Source organism: Cataglyphis hispanica, chromosome 13 (assembly GCF_021464435.1).
Source record: "Cataglyphis hispanica isolate Lineage 1 chromosome 13, ULB_Chis1_1.0, whole genome shotgun sequence".
Lineage (NCBI taxonomy): Eukaryota > Metazoa > Arthropoda > Insecta > Hymenoptera > Formicidae > Cataglyphis > Cataglyphis hispanica.
The window spans coordinates 88,077-114,843 of record NC_065966.1 but is presented as its reverse complement, the minus strand read 5'-3'; the positions used below and the strand labels follow the sequence as shown (position 1 = coordinate 114,843).

The following is a 26,767-nucleotide window of genomic DNA, read 5'->3' as shown; positions in this document are numbered from 1 at the left end:
GCAGAACAGATCCGTTGCGTTTCCGGCGATGTAATCGCCGACACAGTTTACGGTGTTTCCGACACCCGTCGCGCTCGATGCCATATAATGAGGCCATCAAGCACGCGCGCCGGCATAAATTTGGCTCGAGTTCGCGCTTAATATCATCCATGGACGAGCGGCGGTAACAGTTCGTCGGCGAGAGCAGGCACGCCCGCTCTTCCGGACCCGACACGGAGTTTCGGTTCGTCGGCTCTCTCTCCTTCTCGTTTCTCCTCCGTCTCCTCTTGCTCCGTTTCATCTCATCTCGTTTCGCAAGATTCATGCCCGGAGCGGTGACGAGTCCGCGACTAACCACCGACGGAGAATAGCCTGAGGGGAGCGACGGAGGGCAGTGAACGAGAACGACGGAAATCCCAAATACTGGCTTTGGCCACGTAACCGGGACGAAAGGAGTTCCTGGGCTTTGTTAGGAAAGTCCGCGCAAGCACGAACAAACGTACGTCCCTATATATCCGGGACATACGCAACGGATATGTATATATATATATATATATATCGAAATACCTGCAGTCTTGCGGTCATGCGGTCTCGCGAGGCCTTTTCGTCGTTTGTTCGGCGACCGATATCCGATGGCATGTTGGGCCGCCGCTGTTGGATCCGTGGTGGATTTGCCGCTGATTCGGCGAGACAGTATCGGGGATAAGGGAAGAGAATTGGCTTGTCATAGGAGAGCCAGGAGACTTTGATCACAACGACTGAGATTGTCCTCCGCGAATGGAAAGACTGACGCCGCCGTTGTATGAAACCGATGGAAAGATATCTAGATAGAGAAGGTAAAGACGAGAAAAAAAGTACTAGTGTACTTGTTGCTTAAATTTGATAAACGAAAAGTACGTGGATTAATTAAAGGATTCGATAAATGTGAGAGGAACGATGACATCGATGTCCTCTCGAGATCTCTTGCGTGAATCTTTAAAGATCAATAATGTCGTTGAAGCAGATATTGCGTCACTCAGGCTTTGTCTGTGTTCGATGGCTCCGATATCGGATTTGCGTCACGTTAAAACTCCGTCGAAAATTCATAGCACGTATACTCGTCAATTAATAGTTACTTGACGGCGCGACACAGAACTGCACTTTCTAGACGTTTATATTGAAGCCGTAACTTCAACAGATTCCCAAAGAGAGTATCAAAAGCTTTAATCAAGTAAATATCTCTTTCGCTCGTAATATTATTCATTGGCGCGACAAATTTAATATTGTTGCCTGAGTTGTCCCTCGAATAATGAAACTGAATAATCTTGCAATTACAAGCAGAAAACTATTCTCTCTAATTGTGTATGCGAATCAAATAAATAATTTAAAATTAAATATAATAAGAATTAGATATAAAACGTATAATAAATATAATTTATAAAAAATGAATAAATAAAATTAATTTTGTTTATTATACATTGGGATGCATATTAAAGAAAATGAGCCACGTAGAAATAAACTATATATATTTTTAGCGATAATGCGAAGAATGAATAAAAGCTCTAGTGCAGTTTTTTAATTCATATATAGGTAAAAAGCGCTTGAGCATCTTTCTTTAGTTTGGACAACTTTAAGTCCAAATGCTTCGAAGAGACAGCCTAGCGTCAACTAGAAATTTCCGCGTAAATTTCTCAGATAGATGCGCCATCACTTGCGTGAATGTCTACAGCGACTGTCGCGTACGTGGAAGGTACGTGATAGATACTGGATTCGAGATACAATATATGGGAGAATTACGTCTAGAGAATTACGATATTGTTGGGCAAGTATCGCGCATAAAATCTATGGTTCGTGTTGCTCGGCTAGGAACACGCGGCATAGGAATTTCTTGATTATATTCTGAGCTTAAGCAAAGTAACTCTATCGAGCAATGGAAGCTTTTGTCATAAGACTGCCGATCTATTAGTTTCGCTGAATAATATTTTGATTAAAAAATGTTTAATTTCTTGAAAAACGATGCGATTTTATAGAGTTTATAGAGTTTTAAGGGAGAAAATAATTGATAATCTTAAATTTTTAACCTAATTTTTTTTTTTTTTTTTTAATGGAATCACCAAATTAATTTTTTTTTTTGTATAAATTGATTCCTCGTAATGTTCGACATAAAAAGATATAAAGATATTAGAGTAGGATGACCAAAAATTGATTAATTATAAGATATTTCATACTTCAATTTGACATAATTTTTACATATTCTATGAAATATCTTAATTATCAAAGAGTAAAATATTTATTTTTCGATAATCTTACTTCATTTTCATGTCTAAAATAATAAAAGGAATCAATTGCAAGAAAAACATATAGTTGTTTTTAAGAAAAATACATTTATCAGCAACTACATGTATATACAATATAAAACGTATTAGACTTTCAAATTATGTGACATGAAGAACATTTTTTTGTTTTAAACTCGCTTAATTTTATTTTTGGTTGACAATGGTCGTGGAAGTATCTCCCAAAAAATTATTCTCTTCTTTTTCCCTTTTATACGTATTCGCGTAAAGGTGCCGGGCATTATGCGTCTTTATTGTCGCGGTGAAGGATACGGATTTAACTTAACGGAGTGTTCCCTTCCGCCGTTTGGATCTACCGTTTCCTCCCTGGCATTTTCTTTTCCACTTTTCCCCATTTCATTTGCCGCCGCCGGCCGAGTCGCGTCTTTTCCCACGGTTGCGCCAACAAAGAAAACGCGGTAATCTGCAAACGACTCCTCCGGCTTATATCTAACGAGGCGGCGCATTAGTCGGTGGCCGGTGATCTGTATACGCGGATATTGCGAGCGATGCAGCTTTATTTACGGCGTCGGGAAACCGCACCGCCCTCTCCGGTTCGAGGGTGCGCGGAGGTGCCGTTGCTATTTAAACGCCCCGAGGACGTATTTCTTTTCGAGCAACTCGTAATTTCGCGCACCGCTGCCGACGAGAGCACAGGCGGCAGGATATCTCTCTAAAGGTATATCGCGACATTATTCTATATTTGTGTTTTATGAGTGTCGAGGGATGACACGTCTACCTCGTGCCGTTAGTATCACGAAGAAATCATCCCGAGACGCGACACGTCATGTTGTGTGCCATGTTATATTGCTGCTTCACCAATATATAAATCCTTGTCAATCTTTCTTTAAGAAACCTTCAAGAACCAATTTTCGAGTTGCAAGCAATTGAAAATGCATGATTTGCTTAAATTAATTTTTTACATCATTTTTTCCCCTACAAATAAATGTGTAAATATATATATCTTTAAAGATATGTACAATTTTTTTTTTTTTTTTTTTTTAATTAAACTATTGTATAATATCCAATGCACTCACACAGAAATATAATATCTCTCTTTTGAGGATTAAAGCAGAATTGGTAAAAATATCACGTTTAAAAAAAAAAAAATCTGTTTTTTTATTTAAAACGTTTTTAATATGTCATATTTGAAATAGTGCAAAAAAGAATCATGTTTAAAATAAAAAAAAATATGTCTTAAACATGTTTAAAACATTACATATATATATTCTATATAATATAATATATTTTACACGTGTATGTGTGCATGTGTGTGTGTATGATATGTTATTAAATAATATGTTCTACATGCATTGTATTTTATATATAAAAAAAGAGAATGATTTTTTTAAATTTTACTTTTATTTCTATATGTAAAAATTTTTTAAAGATATATATATATATATATATATATATATATATATATACATATTTATAAGCAAATTATTATATATTTAGCTTAGCTTATAGTAAAATGAGCAATAAGCTGAAAACAAAATAGGCATCGAAACTGATATCTATTATTAAAGCTTTAACTATTTAATTGTTGAGGATAATGTTGAGACAAACAATCATTTTAAACATGAATGTTTCATACAATAAAGTTTCGTATAGTAACTAGATAAAATTGCGGACCGATATTACGCAGTAGTATTGATCCGCAGATATTATATCATCAAAAATTTGATACAACATTATCTCATCCCGTGTATCTTGTTTCACCCTGTTATTGTTAAGACTGTTATATATCACTCGCGCAAAATCCTCATCTATCGATTTCACCGAAATTCCATCGTCGCTGTAGATGACGCACAGTTATCGCATAAAAAGGTACAGAAGCGGAAACGCTTTTCCTGCATCCGCAATTTTTTTCATTTTGTATGGTTCGACGCGTTGATGACACTCGCATATACCGTGCCCGTTTCCACTTTTGTCGATCATATCCACGGATATTGGAAAATCCGATTCGATGGCCTGATCACTCAGCCTCCCCCGAAATCAATCCCGAGTCCTCCAATCGCCATTCTAATTGCATGATTTGTATATTCGAATCGAAATGTTAACACGGTATTGAAGAAAATGCTACTAACTGTGAAATGAATTTGAATGCAAACTAATATTAATTTTTATCAACCATCATCTTATTAAAGAAATTTTCAAATTTTGATTGAGTTTAAATTTTATTTAAATAAATTAATATAATGATCATCTCGATATTAATCGATTAATCGAATCTCGCGCTCCAAGACAAATTCGCCTTTGGCGTTCGAAATGCACGATGCAATTAATGAATTCCGTTGAAAGACTAATGATTGATTATCAGTGAAAAAGTTGCTGGCCTTGGTGGACTTGTTCGTCGCGGAAGTAATTACGAAAAGAGAACGAGGTGCGAGCGTAACTTTTTCCGTCCTTCAGATTTTATCGCATATAAACGGGGACGCTTAACAGCTCGGAGCTTTGGGGCAACTATTCTATTGCTGTACCGTCGGAATTTACCCGACGAGGTAAACTAAATCGCGTAGGTGCCGCCTAATAGTTCGTATGTACTCGCTGGCACGTACACCTTCGTTGGGATTCTCATCCTCCCTCTCGCCCGCTTTCCTCCACTCACACCAGACCGTTTAAAGTAATTGCATTACGTTATGCAACGGCGAACCAACTGACATCGTTTTAGACGTGCCCTTGAGAAAAATTTAATTGTATCTCAAAGATATATTTAATCGTAACAGTGATAGTATCGCGCATATTGCAGCGCGATATATACATTGCGGAGTCGAGGAACCCTAGGGATTCTGGCTCGTTAACATCCGCGTTACCGATTCATGAGTCTAGTAAGCTGACAAAGTCGCAAAATGTTACATATGAAAATGAAACGTTTTGCTTAGAGTTGAACAGAGTTGAGGAGCCTTTGGGCGTCATGTTGGCGCCAGGAATTTACGATGAAAAGAAACTCTCTCATGCGGGCGCGCTCAATGGAGTTGTAAGGAGGTTTCGAGCAGTAAACTCCGATCAATTCCCGTCTCGTTGTTCCCCGCCATGTGACCCTGTGAAGGACGTAAGAGCTACGAGGAAACGTGAGTCACCAACTTTGATCCCTTTGGACCGCTAAATCGAATGCAACAACGAGTATAAGCGGGTTTTGCGCCAGAGATAATAAGCGATTGGTAAATGAATCATTTCTCTTACGACAAGACATGATATGAGACATGGAATAGTATTGTAATTTACACTTGACGGATCATTTTATGCACCTCTTATAATGTACATCTGAATATTCATATAATATACAAAAGAAAAGAAAGTGAGGTAAAGATTAATGTAAACATATTTTTTCATATCAAAATCATTTGCTATCAACCGCAATTGTATTATCGTTTGACGTTATCCAAAATGTTTGATGTTTGGTATTTCTGACATAATTTTCAAAGTACCTGTCAAAATTTGTGTAAACTGTAAATCCCGCCGAATGTGCTCGTCGTTCCGACTGCGTACTGCAAACAGGAACTTGGAATTTCTAAAAGATCGACGGTTGAATCTAAAGTTTCTTTATATTCAGGCGCGAAAGCGCTATTTTAAGACACGTACGTGCCACGGAAAGTGCCTCTCCATTTTCAGATCTCACGAAGACCGGCTCTTAGCTCGACGACTACATCGTCGACGTGAAAACGAATAAAAGCTTTCGTTAAATATTCCTTTTTGCTTAAAAATAAATTTTCTCGCGATAAACGTAGCTTGAATAAATAGACGGAATCTCGCTTTCAAAAATTCGACTCGAAGCCGTGCGAAGAATAATAGATTAAATAATGATAATTATACGCTTTAAATCTTTAAATCTTTAAATCTTTAATTAATAAGAAATCTAAGATGATTTCAAATGTGTTATAGTTATGGACAACTAAGGTAATGACCGATCCGAGCTCGGTGAAACATTTATACTCTCTCACTTTAATCTGCAGTTGGCAGCAGTCGGGAGTAAAAAGAAGAAGGAACATTTTACCTACCTAGCCACGTTGCTGATCTACGGACGCGATGATTTATTCGTGTTTACCTGGTTACCGCACGCTCGAAACTTTACGCCATGTACAACGACGAAAAGGGCCAAGTGTGTGTGCAGATGGGAGATGTATACGTCAGTTCGATGTGATGCATCGCGGTTTTATGCGTGACGATAAACGGCCGCGTCGCGTCTGCTTCTTGTCGCGAGTAGAGATTATCTGTAACGCCTGCGTAAACTGCGCACGGTGCTTTTTTAGTATCACAGTACTATTATCGTCTCTCGTAACCTAGATGCTGAGGGGTAGAGAGCATTATTGCGATAAGTTGAACGTCAAAATTTTTAAACTTTTTATATATTCGTGTAATGATATATTTTATTTACCAGAGATTACCAGCCGCTCTTTTACCAATGTTGTAATATTTAACAGTTTTATGCGGATACCGCGTTGTCGGGAGTTTTTAAACCGATTACATCGCATACTTGTTTTCGCGATCCTATCACCGTTCGCCAAAGTTTTTACGAATTTACGGCTCGATGAGTGCAATGTTAATGACATTCCCATTAGCAGTTCCCAGGCCTTGAAATGGCTCAAGTTAATACAACGACTTAAGTTTGTTCGATAATTACGTTCGTACGTGACAACATATCGAGTTAGCTAAAGGAGTTTCTCTCCAAGAGATCAAGCGCTTGATATCAGAGAAAACTTTCTAAAAGATTGGCAACAACTCTAAAAAAAAAGACAGTATCGTCTCGTTGTAAATTTCATTTTTTACTGGAATATCGCACACAATCGGTACGGAATGTTGCTCTCCGAAAATCAGCAATATATAGACGAGGTAATTTATCTTCTTTCGAGAGAAATTTGACGAGCGGAAATTGGCATCAACCAGGTACGAAGAAGTGGTTCCGGCAATCGTATCATCAACATTCGCGTCAGCTTGGCGAAATTGCACGTTTTAATGTATCCCATGTGTAAGGCCTTATTCGTACGCAGCAAGTGGCGCAAGTACGTTTGATAATTATATTCGTATCTTTTCGACGTGAAACAGAGGGAGAAAGGGAATATATAATATTTACAATATATATTATATTAATATACATTATAAATACATATATCAATTCGTATATTCATTCAAAATAAATTTTTCAAGAAAGGAACGCATCAAATTTTTTGTCTTTGCGTCAAGGAAAGAATAATTTATTGTCAAAATTGACAGAGAAATTAAATATCAATGTGCAAGACAATTACTTAAAATTATTTTCTGTCGTAAAACTTAAAACAGAAACTGATTTCTCACAAGAACTGTATCTGAATTAGTCACTTAGCAATTACTCAATGTGAAAAGGGGACTGGAAACTGCAGCGGCAAAGTCAATGCATGATTCGCAACCAAGCAGGCATTGCTGATGTGCAGCTAACGGGCGACGAAAGCGAATTACAGAAACCACGATGGTTTCCATATATGCGTTCGAGTCGGCGACGCTTCGACAACTCGTTCGCGATGTAAATGGGCAACGACAATCACGAGAATGGAAAAAGCGAGAGATTGCATTCATATATGAATATAATATACGTATCAGGACCGCGGCGAGTATAACCAGCGAAACGAAATAACAGCGATGAGAAAGCGCGACAACAAGTAGAACTTTAGCCGTCATAAAATAGCTTCTGCTTATATACACTAATGAAGTTTCTCGAATATTCGTCTCGCGCGGAATATGAATAATCTACTCATATAACGAGAATCAAGATGATACTTGTAGCGAATAAACTATGAAATGTAAATGATAATTTTTTCGCCGAATCTTTAATTCGCTGTTAACTCGTAAAAATTAAGATTGTAGTGGTAAATCTCTCCCGTCCATGCGTTTATATATATATATATATATATATATATATATATATATATATATATATATACATATAATAGTACTAAATAATTATCAATTTTCTAATATAATATCTAAATCTATAATAGTAAGGAATCTGTAGTTTGCTTGCTTTTAAAATATCATTAAATTATTAAAATATAGCATAAAGTTAAAAAAATAATTTCTTTTTATAAAGAGCGATTTTATATATTTTTATTATAAAATGTTTGATGATTTTTCCACAAAAATAATATATATTGTTTGCCCGCTTTTAAAATATATCAAAACTCTTAATTATAGGTCGAAAGAAAGCTCCATACAAATTTTGAACCAAATCATAGAGACAAAGACTCTAATATAGAAATTTACCACTGTAATTGGAGAGAGTTATCATAACATTGAGATATACAATTTACAAGAGATTTGTTATAGTATGCAAGCTGTATCACATTTTTAGCGACACTTTGACAGCCATGCACGAGGACCACAAAAACAATTTCTTTTTTTCTTCCTTAGTCGTCACTTTTATGTCTCGGCATCTTACTCTTGCGCGGGACATAATTGTCCCAGAACAAATGAACCACCGTCTCTCCTCTTGCTCTACCTCGCCTCGTAAGGAATTAAAAATTTCAGTCGCTCGACCTGACGTGTCCTGTCGCCCGACAAATTGCCACCGCGATGAACGTGACGGCTCGTACCAAATGCGCTTCTAGCGCGACAAGAAGGAAAGAAAGAAAGTATAGACACTTTGCTAAACGAGACCTTGGAACGGAAATTGAAAGAAGGAATTTCGAATTTAAGAACGACCCCCCTATGGAATTTCAAACATCTCGTGCGCATTCTTCAATGCGCACAACACACGACAATATCTTGTAATAATCGAAAACCCGTGAATTAATTTTTTTTTTATTACAACAAAAGACCTGTCTAAATATTTTCAATCGACAAAAACTCTTTTCAAACCGACATGGATTAAATGGCGAAAGCAATTTTTTTGATCGATCGATGTGATAATTGATCCTCGAAATTAACGTGGGTGTGTTATGCAAATGCGGCTCAAATATCATATGATACTTTCATGATATGAATTCATTCGCCCGCGTAATTAGCTGCCTGCATGTACGCGGTCATAATATCGATTAAATTGTACGTCATCCGCCGACTATCCGCGAAATCTGCAAATAATTCCATTACGCCTTCACAAAAGAATCGCGATAAATCTCGTGCAATTAATGATATCTTTTGTACCTATTCCGCGTCTATACAATAAATGCTTGCGAAATCGATCGAGGGTCTTTACGTGCGATAATATACATATTAATCTTTAACTTTAGATTTCTTGGATTATAATCCATCAGCGATCGAGTTTGTTACCGCACAAAGAGAGAGAGAGAGAGAGAGAGAGACACAGAGAGAGAGAGAGAGAGAGAGAGAGAGAGAGAGAGACACAGACAGACAGACAGACAGACAGACAGAGAGATGTAATGTTTTTGTAATAATCGATTACTACAGCCGAGAATTCTGTCACAACCGTCGATTAACACATCAATTATGGATTAAACGGGGACTCGTGTTATCATAAATGCTGTCCAGGGTCGGTCCAATTAATCGTCCAACGGCTACGTTTTCGCAAGTGTGTATCATCTCCCCCTTTTATTATCTTCAATTTCGGGCGCGTCAAACGACACGCAGAATATTCCATTTATTTGACACCGATATTTCATGTCGACCAATTTTCCGGGGTTGTATGAAACTAAACTTTTTGCGTCGCGATGTAGTTATTTATAACGACCGCATGAAATATATTGATGTCTCCCGCATAAAAAAAGAAAAAAAGACGATGCATGGCATGAATCAAAATTTATAAAATTGCTCCCGTTCAATGATGAACAAATAATATAACGCGAAAATAATATTCGACAAAATTTCTTTCGCGTAATTCGTGCCACAATAAAACGGAGCTATTATGAATTTGCCGCATTTTATGAATATGCAATCGTAACTTTTTGTATTATTAAATTCCGCAATAATAGAGAAAGGTATTTATATATTTTATCAATTTTATTGTATACAGAACTATCTTTTAAATGCGAGATTTATTATCGCGTAATACTTGTTATTCTGAATATCGCTCACAAAAGCGTAATTACCGTCGTTTATTAATACCTCTATAATAATCATTGTGCGTTGGAACATTTGCCGATTCGAAATCGCAAATATTTTTGAGTGATTAATTATCCTATGCTTTGCACGCTCGTAGCGAATCAAACTCGTTTAATTCACGAGCGTCGACCGAATAGTAGTCGATCGATGGGATCTTTTTTCCCCATTCGAGGCTTAAATCTTAATCCACAGATAAGCTTCGCGTACACGTAGAGACACACATTTGCGTATATATCTACCGATATACATTTAAATTTTCGCGAGTACGGCCAGACTACGCGGTTTGTTTTGAATAAAAAAAGAGCCAAACCTAAATTGATGGAAACGCTCGAAAGCTATTAACGGACTATTTAATTTTAACGTTCGTAGCTTTACATCGCAATATATCGTCCAGCGATGCAGTTCCATCGTCCTTAAATTCCTGATTCCCGCTTTTTTATTCAAAACGTTCGCGGATAATTTTTTTTTACGTCGTGTATATGTCTTTTATTTCGTTTCATACAACTGCGTCGAAATTTATCAAATTTTTGCAAATGTAGTACTACAAAATCTTACCTTAGGAATCGTGCAGTTTAGTACGCAGTGTATGAGATCCGGTACGAGCGAGAGAATCTTTAACAAAAATATAGAAAATATTAATAATTACAATGAATGTACACAAGACCAACTAACTGTGTTAAATAAATGATAATTATCGGATAATCCAAATGCTTTCAGATATTGTAATTGATATAAATTAACGTTAATTATTCTACATATAGAAATTATTTTCAGTTGCTAATATTATTATTTAATCATCGAAATAATAAATGAATTTCTCTCACCGCGTTAGAAGCGCTAGAATTGAGACGAAAAGGGATATTAGTTTTGATTTTCTAGTTCTCTAGTTATAATTCATAAAAGTATAAAACATAATTATGATATATTGTTATCTACATATAATATTTTTAAAAGAGAAATAGACGCGCGCGGCGAGACAAAGGACATTAGTCAACATAAAGTGACGCATTTTATTTACATTTTTGATAAATGTCTATTTTACACCAAATTATGCAACAATTTATCCGTTTATAATGTATATTACTTGTATTTTACGAACATATATACACACACGCACACACTCTCTCACGTTAATGATATTCTGCAAATATTATAAATAAATCAAAAGAGATGTTTCACAATTAAAATTAATAATTACATTATATCTCGATTTTTATGCATTATCGATCAATTAACAATACTCAATTAACTTTCTGGCCATAATCATCGTTTTGGTATAATTTATATGCTAATAACCAGCGCGACAAATTTCGCGTTCCAAGTACAGCGATAAAGGGTCGTACAAACGCATAAATTCAGGCTGTTGACAAAATTACGGTATGTCTCTGTATATATATATATATATATATATATATATATATATATATATATATATATGTATATATATATATATATTCATCGTAATTTATAAAAGGACTTTCATTCATCAAGATCCTTTTCTTCCGCGTCTGCAGGCAGGCAGGTCGACGAATGGACAAAAGAGGGGGCATGGGAAATATTAATTTATGACCAGGACGAAATTATGCACGCCACTAAATCAGGACCACCGCCTCTTTTGTTCGAAAATTCCGGTCCTGGTCCTGGCGCCTTCAACTGGTAAACCGCCACCACCGTCGAGGAAAGCATCCATCGTCCGTCGCACGGGAGGTCACACAGCACCGCCACCTCTCTTCCCTCTCCCTCCCAGGAATCCCACCGACCAACATTTAGGCTGATTTCAGCACTAGCCAATAATTGACTGTCAACGGATTCGCGTTAAGATTTTGAGCGAATCCGGGCTCCGAAGATCGAGGCTCGTGGCTCTCGTTGTGCTTCGTCGTCAAAACTTTGAAACGCTACTCAGAGATGTGAAATATATCGCACCTCGATAAGAGAGACCGGGAAAAGGAGTCGGCGAGAAAAATCACTTGTGTCGCGGGAAGGAGTTCCGCGGATCCCCCCATTTCGGATGTGTATAATTTTTCACGTTCACATGGATCGCTTCACCGAAAATTTCTTTTTTTTTTCTTCTCTTTATGTAGATCCTCTCATTCGTGCCGCGAAATGATAAATGTGCTATTTTTCGACTAAGAAAAATATTTTCTTTGAACGCGAGATATCTCTTCAAGGATCGCCGGACATTTCCCCCTAGGTTTGAGTTTGATGTATCGTTAATGGTATTAGATGCGACTCTGTCCGATATGTTTCTCCCCTTTTCTCCATCTCGCATCTGGTCCCATCAGGTTACAACACTATTGCGAGATTTACTAGGTAATGGCGTCCCCGCTCAAACGAGGTTCTGGCATTAACTATTCTAATCTACGTAAGTAATTTATTGCCGCGCCACGATTCGTGTCCGCGACATTAACTCCTGGTGAAGTATCAATGTGTTTACAATATCGCGCATAAACTTGCGGCGTAATCTCGCGTCGCTCTTATTTGCGAGAAATTGAGTATAAATTTAAAGTAATTATCTATTTTTGCATGCATATATACATAAGACATTACACTGAATTTTTATTCATATCCGGTCATTGTTTTATTGAAATGACGTCATCTGTTGGTACGATGAGTAGAGAAGATGGGTTGCAAGTAACAAGAATAGATATTAATATGCCAAAATCACAATGTGTTTCCAAAAACGAAGCAGGAAAGTATTGGAAAGAGATTAAGTACGTTTCTACTAAAAACTATGCATATTTGACGCTGATACAATAAATTTTGATCTCTTTTTTGTTTTCTTTTGGTTTCAAACTGTTAATAAAACTGTTGTAGCAAATAGTTTATGTTAACGTTATGAAAACGCTATGAAAATATTAATAAGCAATTTTTGTATAAATAAATATCGCGATTTTAAACAATTCGTTCATAATGTTTTTCATTTCATTTTGAATATTGAATTTGAGTGTCGCCATAAAAAATAACATACGTGAATGATTATATTATATAATTATATACATAAAATCACATTGAAATGAGATTATATTATAGAGATAAGGAAAATAAGTATCCTATTAAGTTTTAAAACTAAAAATTTGTGGTCATTTCGAATTGTTAACAGATGAATGTTTATCTTTAATTTTAATTTTTGTTAATATTTTGTTGTGTTTCCTAAATTTGAGACTGTTGGTTAGTGATTGGTTATCACATAATTGTGAAAATTATCAATAAATATAAGTAATAAAGATAAACAATGTTTCTTGTTCCCGCTATGTGCTATAACTAATCCCAAGTATGGAGCTAAAAGTAATAGCGGTCACTTTTTATAAAACTAATAATTCTTATATTTATAAATGAAATATTTTTCCAAAGAGTATACGATTCTGAAGCCAGATATAATATTTCCAAATGACCTGTATAAAGTAAATTAAATCTTAATACAAAATACATAGAAAGTAAAATTCTTTACAATGTTATAATAATGTTACAACCAGCCCGCAATCTCTCCTATCATACATTAGGGATTTGGCAACAAAATTGGCATCATAAGTATGCGAGCATTCTTTTTCTTCGGAAATTTTCAATCAAATTTTATGCAAATCCAAGAGCAAGGGGGAGAGCCGACAAACAAGTGTCTTTTAACAGTACCGATATCGCCATTATCGAATACATAGCGAATGGTTGAGCTTCCCGAGACGCAAAGAAGATTATACTTTAGCCAGTTAATCTAGTTAGCTCGTATATAAATTGCCCAGAGTTTCATCTGACAATAGTGCCGATAAATATAGCATCTGTCCTTATTTCGTACTTTGAATGTATAATGTATTTTTTGCAATATCATTAGAAAATACAATATCGATAAAAATTTAAAATAAATGGTATTGATATGATATTTAAAATTTGCGAATAATCTTTTTTAGATATGTTCTGACAACACAATTTATCGCGCACGCAAACTGTTGTTGTACAATATACGTGAAGTTTCAAATCATATGTAATTAGAACTAATTATAAGAACAACCGCGAGATTTCGTCCCGTTCACACAGAGCCTCTTTATTGTCGCGGCCCGATTCTCTCCTTAGTAATGTGTAAAGTCAGGTATTATTCTGGCAAAGCTGCATAAATCCCTCTTTCCCCGGAATACATTACGGTCGGTTGTAATGCGGTGAGGCGGGAATAATGCGATTTGCATAGAATAATTCCGGCGCAATATGCACTCGTTTGGTAGTATCGTCCCTTCTCGACTCGCGCCACGTTTTTGTCGCCAGTGGAAAAAGAAACGCTTAGTGAGGACGACGACGACGACGACGATCGGGGGCCCTGGGTTAAGCGGAATCTCGTGAGGCGAAATAATATAAGCATCGTACATCGTGCGCAATGTAAACACACACACACATCGATGTAGGTAATGTATTCGATGACACAAGAAGTACGTCGTTCTATCCGAGAATAATTGTCCATCCCTTTTCTATCCTCCCATCTCCTTCTCGAGACACCCTGGCATTATCTTTTATTTATGAGTTCTCCACTCCCGGAGCTCGCGAGTTCGCTGCACTTCTGTGATCTGTTGTTTTTATCCAACATCGATCCGGATTCCCATACACCGTCGTCCGCCTCCGAAATTTACCGCCGCTTCTTCATAGCAAGCGTGAAAATTGTTTGCGAGTTTCAACATTAGGGGTTTCTTGCTTTGCACGGGAGCAAATTTCCGCGGGAAAACGAATTTCTGTCTTGTCTGCGCATCCTCTCCGGCAAACGTTTATATAAAGTCCTTGATTTCCGCGCGACGTTTATGTTATAAATAATAAAGTTACCCATCCAAGGTTCCTTCTTAAATATTTAATTGTGTAATAAAAATATATAAAAAATTATTTATTAAATTATTTTTTTAAATTTATTATCTTAAATATATATATATATATATATATATATATATATATATATGTATGTATATATATATATATATATATATATATATATATAGATAATATATATATAATATATAAATATATAATATATCTTAAAAAATTGTTCATAAAATTATAAAAAAGATATTTATATTACGGTATATTCATGCGTCGTTAATTATTGTGTGTGCCTTTGATATATAAAAAGAATAAGTTTATCTGTCAATTTTCACGAGAAAGAGAATTTTATTTTATCATTTATTATTATTATTATTATTAATTACATTTATTATTATTAGTTGCCGTTTCATGTTGCATCAGTATTCAAAAAAGACTGCACGAGCGTTAAATGGATAATATTATTAGCGTTTATTGTTACAGCAACCAAAGAACATTAAAATGAATATTAATGATACACTCATTGTCGGTGAAGTGATAGGCCGATAGAAGCCGCTGTGAAATTTCATGTACGGTGATTGTCGGTGAAAATCGTGTCATTATCAAGAGTAATCGAAATACGAGACTCTGTGGAGTAATAAAGTAAAAGCAATTACGCAAACATTAAATATGCATATTGAATGCACCAATGTGACCTCGGATTCCACATTACATACACTTTTTCTTTTTTTTCTTTTCGCAAGCTAGTGGAATTTTTGCGAGTTTTTATTAATCGTCATTCAACGCGTCCGGATAATTTTGTAATGGACGTCAAAATGTTTTCGTACGTTCGAGCGCGCGCGCGTTTCAATCAGGAATTTTATATTTACGCCGCGCGTCCCACAATTTACTCGTCACCTCGCAATATTCCGAACCACCGGCGGAGAATTTTATTATGGCACATTGTGTATGTTTAATTACTGTGCCGGTTAAATACATGACACTTTATTTTAATATTCAATGTCTCCCGAGGTGGAAATCCGCTATTTGGGCGAATGTCGGTATCGCATCAATTAACGGTCTGTCAATTCTGGCAGAAATTTAAAAACAAAAAAAAAAAGAGAATTTTAACAAAAGAGGAACTGTGATGTGCAGAGATAAAAATTGATGATTATTGAAAAACATAGAGACATGCGGAGTCAAGACTGAAATATTTTTTTGGATTCAACATCTGACATAAAAGGAAAAATGTCGGGTAATTTTATTGATGTTTGTTAAGCTTATATAATAAATTGCGAAAGCGACGCGAGATTGTCCGGTAACTCGGTTTTAATTAGGAAATTAGCCCAGCGAAATAGCTCGGAATATTATACAGGCAGGATAGTTTATTCGCATGCGAGAATATCAGGTAGATGGACGCTTCTTCCCTTAGAAGGAGAACCGGGAGGAGGCGTGGATGGGTCAGTAATTTATCTCATATCGCGCCGATTTGAATTACAAATTTGGCGAGATTGCGATTTTACTACGGTCCGTGCAGACGGTAGTATTGCGACTAAACACATCCGCGTGCGTACATACATCTATTCATTCGAATATACAGGACGTATCAAAAACCGTATAGACTGAACAAGAAATTAAAGGAAATATCCTCGCGATTTCAAATTCCGAGCAATCGTCGAACGCGAAAGGCAAAAATTATTGACGTGACGATTAAGAAAAATCGATACTTTGCGGATTTCTGTCAAAATATATAATTATCGAAATAAAACGTCAAACAGATTCCAAGGCGCGCTCTACATATACGGCGACAAACGGCAAACTTGCTACGTGGAATTAAGTGCGGACATTAAAAGCGGAGCCCCGGTAAGGGCAATAAGAGATTTACATAGTGGAGTCGGTCGTATTATCGTGCCGTGCGTCCCATAGACCGCGTGCGTGTTATCGCATAGGGTAGGCTGATATTTACATTGCTATTAACATCCAGTGTCCCACGCTGCCGCAGTGTCCACTCGTGCTGACGTAACGTGCAGCGCGAACACTTAATTCATTGCTAATAGCTGCGGCATGCTGACGTTTCACATCAATACCTTTCGCGGTTTTACATTTCCTTTTTCTCTCTCCTTTCTTCTTTCTTATTGCAGTGTAAGTGTAAAAATAAAAATAATGTAAAATACATAATTATTCGTAGTTTGTGATATCGGGAGAGATATTTTATTGATATTTTTACTAGAACTCGTCTGTATGTATGTATGTGTAGCGCGCTTTATATCTTTTCAATAGTGTTCATTTATACATCAAATATAATAACTTTAATAATTTTTTTTTTCTTTCATTTTTCAACATTCTCAAAGAAAAAAGGAACTAAAATTAACAGCCACACCTGATTGATCGTACACGATAGTATTTTACTGACAGATAAGCTTAAAATAAAGTAGACAAAATAAAATAGAACATCGTCTCATTCATCAGCATTTTGGATAAGGCCGAGTTCGAACGGGGAGCGTATATCGTTCGCGTCCCGGATACTCCCATAAATTCATAACTTTTTCACAAAGGATGCTTTTAACTCGGAGAGTAATTGAATTAGTCGCGTAATTAATTTCCGAGTTCGGCAAACGCGCTGATAACTATCCAAAAATATCGAGATAGTTTTCGTTGAATGAGCGAGAAAACAACAGCGAGATAAGAGCACGTATATGCGAGCGACGAGCGGCTATACGTGTGTGTTTAAGCTCTTTTTACCGCGACAATTGTGTAATAACATAATTGTATTATAATAGTCGCGCGACAATTAGACTCTGCGTGTCGCAGTCGAAATGCGCGTTTACTCTTCACGCATACATACATCTTGCAGTCGTAATATCATATATTTTGTATAAAGAGGTGCGAGCACATTCACATAATAGCGAAACTTAAATCTTAAATTTCCCTCTTTCTCTTTCTCTTTCTCTTTTTCGCTCTTTTAAGCTTTCAATAAGCTAGCGCGCAATATAAAAATTTGGTATCAATCGAAACAAGAGAAAATTGACGTATAGTTCACTCTGACTTGCTGTACTCGTAAAAAAAAGAGAGAATTAAATCACATAAAATAATGTTAAACTAAATCTTGGCAACGATATATTTCTTTCTCAAAAGAACAATATCAAATAATTGTATAATTAAATCCAAATGAAGATTTTTTTTTTTTTTAGAATGAGGGATCTTTGTCAAAACGTGCTAAAATCTCTCCATCGGATATAAAAAAAAAACTTTAAATGCGATGCTTTCCCAAGTGTAAAAATGCAATGCGTTTGCTCTTCTATGCCTCCAGACAAACTTGTACGTACAGGCCTGTTGTACTTTGGTACTAACAAGTAACTCAAAGGTATTTAATTCGCCGGCATAATGGCACGATGATTGCTATTGCCATTAATAATTCCACGCTAACGCAACGGTCCGCGTACTGCCTTGATTCGCCGAGCATCATTCACGAATGTTGGCGAGTTTGCCCGCTAAATTAACATCATAAAAGAGGGCACCGAGTATACCTCTCAATTAAATTACACGCGACAATTAATTTTGGTGCCGAGGTTATTTACCGGGATCTCGAATATTGTCGGTCGATATTCTCTCGACAAGAAGAATGATTGTGAAATATTATAACTGCGAGAAACTATGACACTGGACGCGCATCAAAAGTAAATAACGAAAAATTGCGCGGACCGCTCCGCAATTAATACATCGTACGAGCGGACATTGTATCGGGTAACGTATATAACAGCATGAAATTTTTGTCGGTCGGTTTATAACAATCGCAGGGCAACCGTGACATTTTGAATTTTATGTCCGTGGAACATCATATCCCTTTGATAGAAATTTATTAGCTTCTCCATGAAAAGTTTTAACAGCCGCATATATACATAAACATAAATATACACATATAAATATACACGTATATATAAATCAAAGATTTAGCACATACAAATTATGCTCAATCAAGTGGCTTTGCCATCGCCCATCGTTAATAATGAGATATCAATTTGTGCTTAATGTCTCTCCTTTCCTAAAAAAGAAAAAAGGAAACTGTGACGGCAGAAGAGAACGGCGCACGATTCATTAATCAAAATTATAAACATGGAAGAAAGAATGTTTTAAAGCAACTTTTAATTTGCTCGCGCATTGCCGAAAAGATAAAATCTGCAAAAAGCGCGCGATGCTTTAGGCATTCGCGTTCAAAGAGATAAAAATCTCTTTTGCCTATTAATTATCGCAGTATAGATACCTTCCATTCTATCTATCTTGCGTATATCCGATATAATTATGATTTGTGCGTGTGTGTGTGTGTAACATTTGGGAAATGTGATACTCCGCCTCCGTTGGAAAGTCACTTGGAATCTAATATTAATTTTCAACTTGCCACATCGCTTGAGCGTTAATCAAAAGTTTGGCGCAACGGAGCACATTAATATTTTACTAATGAAATATCGCTGATCCGCGCCCCGAAATTGCGAACATCATACGCTTAATTCTCATCGCAAGCCCGTCAGCGCTGGCATTCCTCTCGCACACTTCCGATTGCGAGCACCTCTCCTCCGGCTCTCGATCTCTCGTAGTGTACTCGCGAATGCATGATGTCATATGGACGTGGAGTTTTCGACAATCGATACGTGTTCCATATTTTTCCGGAAAAAACCTATAAATCGTTCATAGGAATAATTTGACGGACCGTTGAACCGCTTTCATCAACAATCGAGAAGGGCAATCTAAAAATCAATTATTGAAATGTCATATTTTTGAAAACTGTTTTCGTATTTTCGCTACACTTTTTCTCTTTTTTTCTTTATACGAAAGTCACCGCCGCCATTTCTTCTCCCATTAACTGAGACGTTCCCTGTAATACTGTCATCTAATTTATAGCAGCACGCGCACGAAAGACAGATTATATTTTACAAGACTATCTCGCGCGTATTCTTCCGTTAATGCGCAAAAGCTCTCCTAGCAAAACTAATTTACAAGATACTACGCCGTATTAAAAGTAACTCGGCATCTTTGCTACCTCAAAGTGAAGACGCTCCCTTATGCGAGCTTGCGAACGAGGCAGTAGCGTCGCTTCAAAAATTCGCTTCATCTAGTTAAGGGCGACTGTTTTAACTTCCCTCTATTTATAATTGTAAAAGTACCGAGAAACTAAATCATACAAAACTAATTAAGAAAATTTGCAATTTGCAGTAGTATCTCTCTTGCAATAATATAATCATTATAATAAATATATATTTTACTTTTTTGCGTGCTTTTACTATAGTTCCATCTCTTTACAATAATACAATTTTTGTATTAATAATAACGCGCGCCTCTCTGCTTAAGAAAATAACCAGGAAAACAATTTCATTGATTCTCTGTAAGTTCAAGAGTGTTATTCAATAAAAAAGCGATTTTTTCGAATAAGCAGAAGATCACACATATAAACTATATACGAGGAAAGTTAATCCAGAAATTGATACGTGGTACACGTTTGGAAAATTTATGTTTTCTTGTTAAAAAATGTGTCGGTTAAAATTTTTGTGTTAAACATTTAACACATTTATGTGTTAATTTAACATATTGCGGCTGTAAACTCAAAAATGTTAAATTATTAAAACAACTAAAAAAGTGTCAAAATAACACAATGTACACATATTTTTAATTTTACACAATAAATATGTTTCGTATTATTAGTGACAGGATATATCTGTTAAAATTTATAGAAAAAAATGTTGATTTTATTCTACAATAGGAGTAAGAGTGATTACAAATCACCGTCAATAACATTTCTCCAAATTAAATTTATCATTAAAAATATGTTAATTTTACACAAAATTTATTTTAAATTATTATAAGATTTGCATTTATTTTTTTTGTTTTGAAATATTAACGCAGTATTAGTGTCATTTAACATATCCACATTAAATTAGACAAAAATTACACAAAAATTTGTGTTTATGAACTGTTTGGGGAATGCAATATATGTTAAATTTAAGCCAAATTTTCCAACTATGTAAAGAAAAATTCTGCTAGGATAACGGTTATAAGAGCGCCTTGTATTTTAGATACTTTGTGTCGGCCTCGTTTAAAGCAGCGCGGTAAATTGCACTCGTATTGGAATCATTCTCGTGTACGGCTATAAACTGCGTTATGCTCGTACATTATACAACAGCTGTCTACTGGCGTTCCCCCGTAAATTGCCCTATCGTTCCGTGATCAGAATTTCGGATCAGAATTCAATCATTGCGCAACGTCGGGAATATATTTTCCGCCCTTGTACATATATACTAGCATAATCGTCACTTTCAGAAATCACTTTGTCACTCTTACGCTCCTTTTACGCTTTTTTCAATTTCTTTTTCTTGATCAAAATTTTTAGAAAAGATAGAATTCGGCAAGCAATATATATTAATATTTTTTTAGCAATTTAAATTGTTATATTGTTTACAGAAAAAAATTGCGATAACTTTTACATTGTAAGCAATAAAAAAAATAATTGTTCGAAAAATTATAGGATGTAAAGGCATGAAGCATGAAATTTTGATTATATCGCAAATTTCATAGCAGTAGATTTAGGATTTAACATATCGAAAAGCAAGAGAAAGAGAGAGAGAGAGAGAGAGAGAGAGAGAGAGAGAGAGAGAGAGAGAGAGAGAGAGAGAGATCATAAACTGTCGAAATCGCTGTCATTGGTGAAAGTCGCGTTCGGTGTCGCATCGCTACCTTCAGTTATGCAAAATTAGATCTGACGACGAACCACAAATGAGCGAACGCAAATTCAGATAATCGCATAAGGCCTATCAAAGTGACGATCCACGATCGGAATTCGATGTAAAATTCGACAGACACAATAGTAACAACAGATGCCAATGAAACATGGAGCAAACGTGAGAGTTTCCTGAGGAGCGTGCTCTTATATGAGTCCGTTCTGAACCGTCCCGACCCGAATCGACCCGATAAAGAGCTCGGGGCAAATGTTCCTTTGATGCAGTTCCTGAAGAGATTTTCATGCGTGCAAGCAAAGAGAGAGAGAGAGAGAGAGAGAGAGAGAGAGAGAGAGAGAGAGAGAGAGAGAGAGAGAGATGCGAATACATGTATGTGTGGATGGAGGATACGTGAGGCTATGTGAGGTCTACTAGGCTAAACGGTGGTCAATGGCACGATCACAAGATTTGGCGGTGCCAGATTTGTAATGAGAATCTTGGCAGTTGTAACCAGAACAGCGTGCCAGCGATTAAACCTTTCTCAATCTATGCGTGCTTTACGTTCGCTAGTTTTCTTTCTTTCTTTTCTTTATTTATTCGAAACTCTATCATTTCATATAAATAAAATTTTAGTCACGTTATCACTTATCGAAGATAAAATAAATAAAATAGATTGAGGTTTCAAAGAGCCAAGTGATTTCTTCTGTAATGATTAGTCTGTGGAAGCATGGTAAAATCCAGAAAAGAAAAGAAAATTCCCAAATCCACTTGAATTAGCACTTGTATAATTTCAACTTACATATTTCCGCTAATAACCGGACACTCACGATGGCTCGAGTTGCGTTTTCATTGCGAGTCTTTTACATTCTTTCCCCTTTTTTATGAACTTTTAGCTGGACACCATTTAAATGTATAACTAAAATTCTTCAACGTCGGGCTATTCTCGTTATAAAACATAATACTGTGTTTGACTATTTAAGAGGTCCTCTGCATGAAGAGTAAAGTAGTCGGGCAAACTTTGGGACAAGATTTCAGTTCTCATGGAAGTCAATTACGTGGCGGGCAGGGTAAAAACCACCTCGTACAATCTTGCCTGCCATCGTCCCCTTTTTCTACCAGTTTTCTCGCGGCTAACAAAGTTTCTACTCGTGCGAACACGCTCGCTTTTGTGCGTGGATTTATTCCTTCATCGCGGCCGGCCTTATCTCTCGCACCTCTTACCTGGACGTTGTCACGCCACTGAGGAGAGCTATAAACTTTTCCATTTCTCGAGAAAAGTTTAACGCGGTTATCATCAACGATCTGCCCCCGTCGCGTACACGAAACAGGGGAATCTATCTGCGCGCGACTGTCGCCGCGGAAATCTGATAACAGCGTCTAGAATTCATGACCGTTTGTCAAAGCAATAAGAACTACAGCGTACATTCATCAAAGACACCTTTAATTAATTTTCCTCATTCTACCAGTTCAACAGAGAAAATCTTTCGGCGGATCTTATTTAAATTTATGAAAATAACATTTTTTAATTAAACGAAATAGAAGAATTGATGCGGAATTTAATAAGGATTTCAAATTTAAAATCTATTTTCGCTAAAAGAAATAATGCGAATTTATTTCACAATGGGTTACTTTATTTATAGGCTGAGGCCGCGTCACTATGACTATGCAGAAGGATCGACAATTGAGTGTGCGAATAATTGATATCGACGGCGCCGGCTTGTCGCGGCCCAATTGACGGTCGAAACGGTGGATACAAAGAGGTGAGGAAATAAACTTGCCGAGAGACGCGCGATATTGCCAACCAGAGCACGGAGCAACACAAGGGATATCAGCTTGTTCATTCTCTCTCTCTCTCTCTCTCTCTCTCTCGGTTTCTCTCTTCCTTCTCTTTTTCTCTTTCCCTCGCATCACTAAATGCAGCGAAGATTGGCTCTTTCGAGCTTATTGACAATTCAATAGCTTAAACGCTATTTTAACTAAAATATTGAACCCGAATGAGTGTTGAAAATCCGTATTCTTTGTAAGAATTCGACAAAATGGCAGACAATGCCGCATTTCTTGGCCATTATTCTCCTTTGCACTGCTTGTTCTCTATAGCCTTTTTTCTGTCAGTTGTGGCACGTTGATATAGTAGGTGCCTTTGTTTTGCTCCGGCAGGTTCCTTTTCCTGAAGGAAACCTCGCCCTTTTTTTTCAAATGCGACCGCGTTAATTCGCACTATGGAGAAAACGATATGTCCCTTGTCTTTTTGCGCGCTAACTTAATTAATCGCGGCTTATGCTCGTCGCTTGTTTCGGAGATTGTTGCGAATCAAAAGCCGTTTTTTACCGTTTATAATTCGGCTGTACATCGGCTGTTTTGTCGTTATCAAATTGCTCTATCGTGACTTACCATAGTGGACGATTGGATGATTGATTCGTTACACTCGTGTCGCATACAATTCGCGCACGAGAGAAGAAAAATAAACGGCTCGAATTATTCGGATATTTTATGCAGCGTGAAACTGATATTCAAAGTTTCCACGGAATCACCGTGATGGTACTATATGGTAGATGCGCAAGCGAATCCCGAAAATTTTGGCTAAACGATTGCAATAATCTGCCGCCGCCGCAATGTAATTGCAAGTGCACATCTATACGTGCGGATAGGAATGCTTGTAGATTTAATCGGCGGTTTTTAATTAATGGTACAGCCAGTCGCGAGTTAATTAATAGAACTTTAAGAGCAATATATGCTTTTATCATGTGTTTTTATTATGTTTGTGTATTATGCTCGTGTTTTGCCGTTTTAGCTTTAGAATTATTGTCATTTTAACAAAGCATTTCTCTAATATCATAATAATTTATATCGATTGATGTAGATCGATATAACAACTTTGTTTATACAGCTTATAGCTGCTTAAAATTACAATTTACCAGGCGTTTTTCATTCATAATCTATATATCTTATAGTATATTTTTTAATCACATAAAATTTATAAAATTTATTACACACAAAAAAAGAGTAGGGAGGGGAAAAGGCTCGGGGATTCGCTCTTACTTCACGAAATTTTGTACGTTGATGCAATTACGGGCGATCGCTTTTCAAGGACCTCGATCTCGTCTCGAATCTCCATATTCCATTTTAATGGTGCTCTCGAGAGCTTGACAGCTGCACATGCCTATATACTATCTGTTTACATAAGTTTATATATATATATATATATATATATATATTTCTGGTTGTAGATTTAATTCGGGAACCGATCTAGAAAGTATTTTCCGCACTGCCATCCTTCTCTCCCCTCTTCCTTGGAGGCAAGGATAAATTCGATTCTGGGATTCGACAAGAATGGTAAAGGATATGCTTGGGCGTAGAACTCTTAAAAATGATTGGGCGCTATAAAAGCGCCCGTTGCACGGTTACCGACGATATCATAGTACCGGAGCTGATGGAATAGAATGGATTTTCTACGTGATATAACCGGCGTCCTTACGGATACTCGACAGGGAAACGAGGCGGAAAGGGAGAGGGGAAGGAAAAAAAGAAAGATAGAAAGAGAAGGAGAAAAACAACTAGACCATTGTCTTAAGATTAGATTTACATGAGAACATCAATTGGAAATATTTCTGTAGTTTATAACCGGCTTATATAATCGCGGGAATACGACAAATGCTCGAGACTCGAGCAATTCTCGGTTATGATGCACGATGACGTTCCATCTAGCCATAGTTTACGTTTTGGATTATAGCTTACGTGTTTCTCCTCTTTTTCCTCCTCTCCCATCCCTCTGCCCTTTATTCCCTCGTTTAAATCTGGATTAAGATCTCGAGCTGGCGCGCGCGACGTTCTTTTGTTACTTTTCGCCGTTCTTTCACAAAGACTCTGTGACATTCGGTCGGTTGCATCTTTCATAAGGAAGAAACATTTACACCATTTTCACAATGCTCCCAATTTCAGAAATAAAGTACGCAAAATCTACGCTGTATATATATATATATATATATATATATATATATATATATATTTATTTATTTATAATGGAGCTTGAAAATTAATCTCTCAAGGACATCATTTCCAGAAAGTTTTGCTTTTAAATAAAAATGTTCTCCAGTTTTATATGTGTAATAGGACACACGCATATATAGTCAAGTTGATAACGTTATAGGTAATTAAAACAGTTAAACATTACATCGCGAGCAGTGCAATATGGCATGAAAGAGTGCTTTTTTCACTGTATTACAAATGCATATATTCCGCGATATAGTCTGACTGATTTGATTAGTACTCGCTAGGCATGTACAGAACGATAGATCATTTCTGGATGTTATTACAAAATTTAAACGCGAAAAGAGAGCCGCGATAGCTAAGAATTATATACGTTTATAGGAGAGAGAGAGAGAGAGAGAGAGAGAGAGAGAGAGAGAGAGAGAGAGAGAGAGAGAGGAAAGAGAGGGCCATGCGGCGATTGAAAGAGTCTCAACCAATTTTACCCAACCATCATTCCTGAGAAAGTCGTAAGCTGCGATAATACCGCCTGCGTGGTTTTCGCGCGGTAATCCTTACAAACACCTTTTTACAAAGAAACTCGCGGAATGCTGAATCCCTTATTTTTACCGCAGGATTACGGTAATCTACCGTAAATTTTGCACGCGTCGACGTGTATGTCTGTACTCACCTAGAGGATATGTGTATGCATGTATATAGATGTATAAGTGATGAAATCTTCAACATAGCGGTTATCGTAAGTATTAATCGGGGGTCAAGGATCGGCATATTAGCCCTCTCCTCTCCCCCCCTCCCCCCTCCCTTCCGCTCCCACCCGTTCTCGGGATGACCGAAGTTGCCCCATTCCGGTGAAAGGTTAAAGCGAGAGGTGCTAAAGGATGGAATTCTCGTATGTAGAACCTAGTCGAACCGAGTCGTTGCATAAGCAAAATATGAATATCAAGCAGTATTCGCGCTTACCTTGCCTTTGCGCGGCCATCTTTGAAGATT

The 26,767-nt window shown here is 36.7% G+C and overlaps 1 protein-coding gene across 4 annotated transcripts in view; it reads right to left on the bottom strand.

Annotated features, from left to right (window-relative positions):
* LOC126854137 (neuroligin-1-like) overlaps positions 1-26,767 on the bottom strand; it is a 175,324-nt gene that overhangs the window by 97,107 nt on the left and 51,450 nt on the right. For all 4 annotated transcript variants that reach the window (XM_050600549.1, XM_050600544.1, XM_050600545.1 and 1 more), the window contains one exon: positions 10,878-10,934. The gene's annotated coding sequence lies outside the window, so the exon portion shown is untranslated. The remainder of the gene's footprint in view (positions 1-10,877; positions 10,935-26,767) is intronic.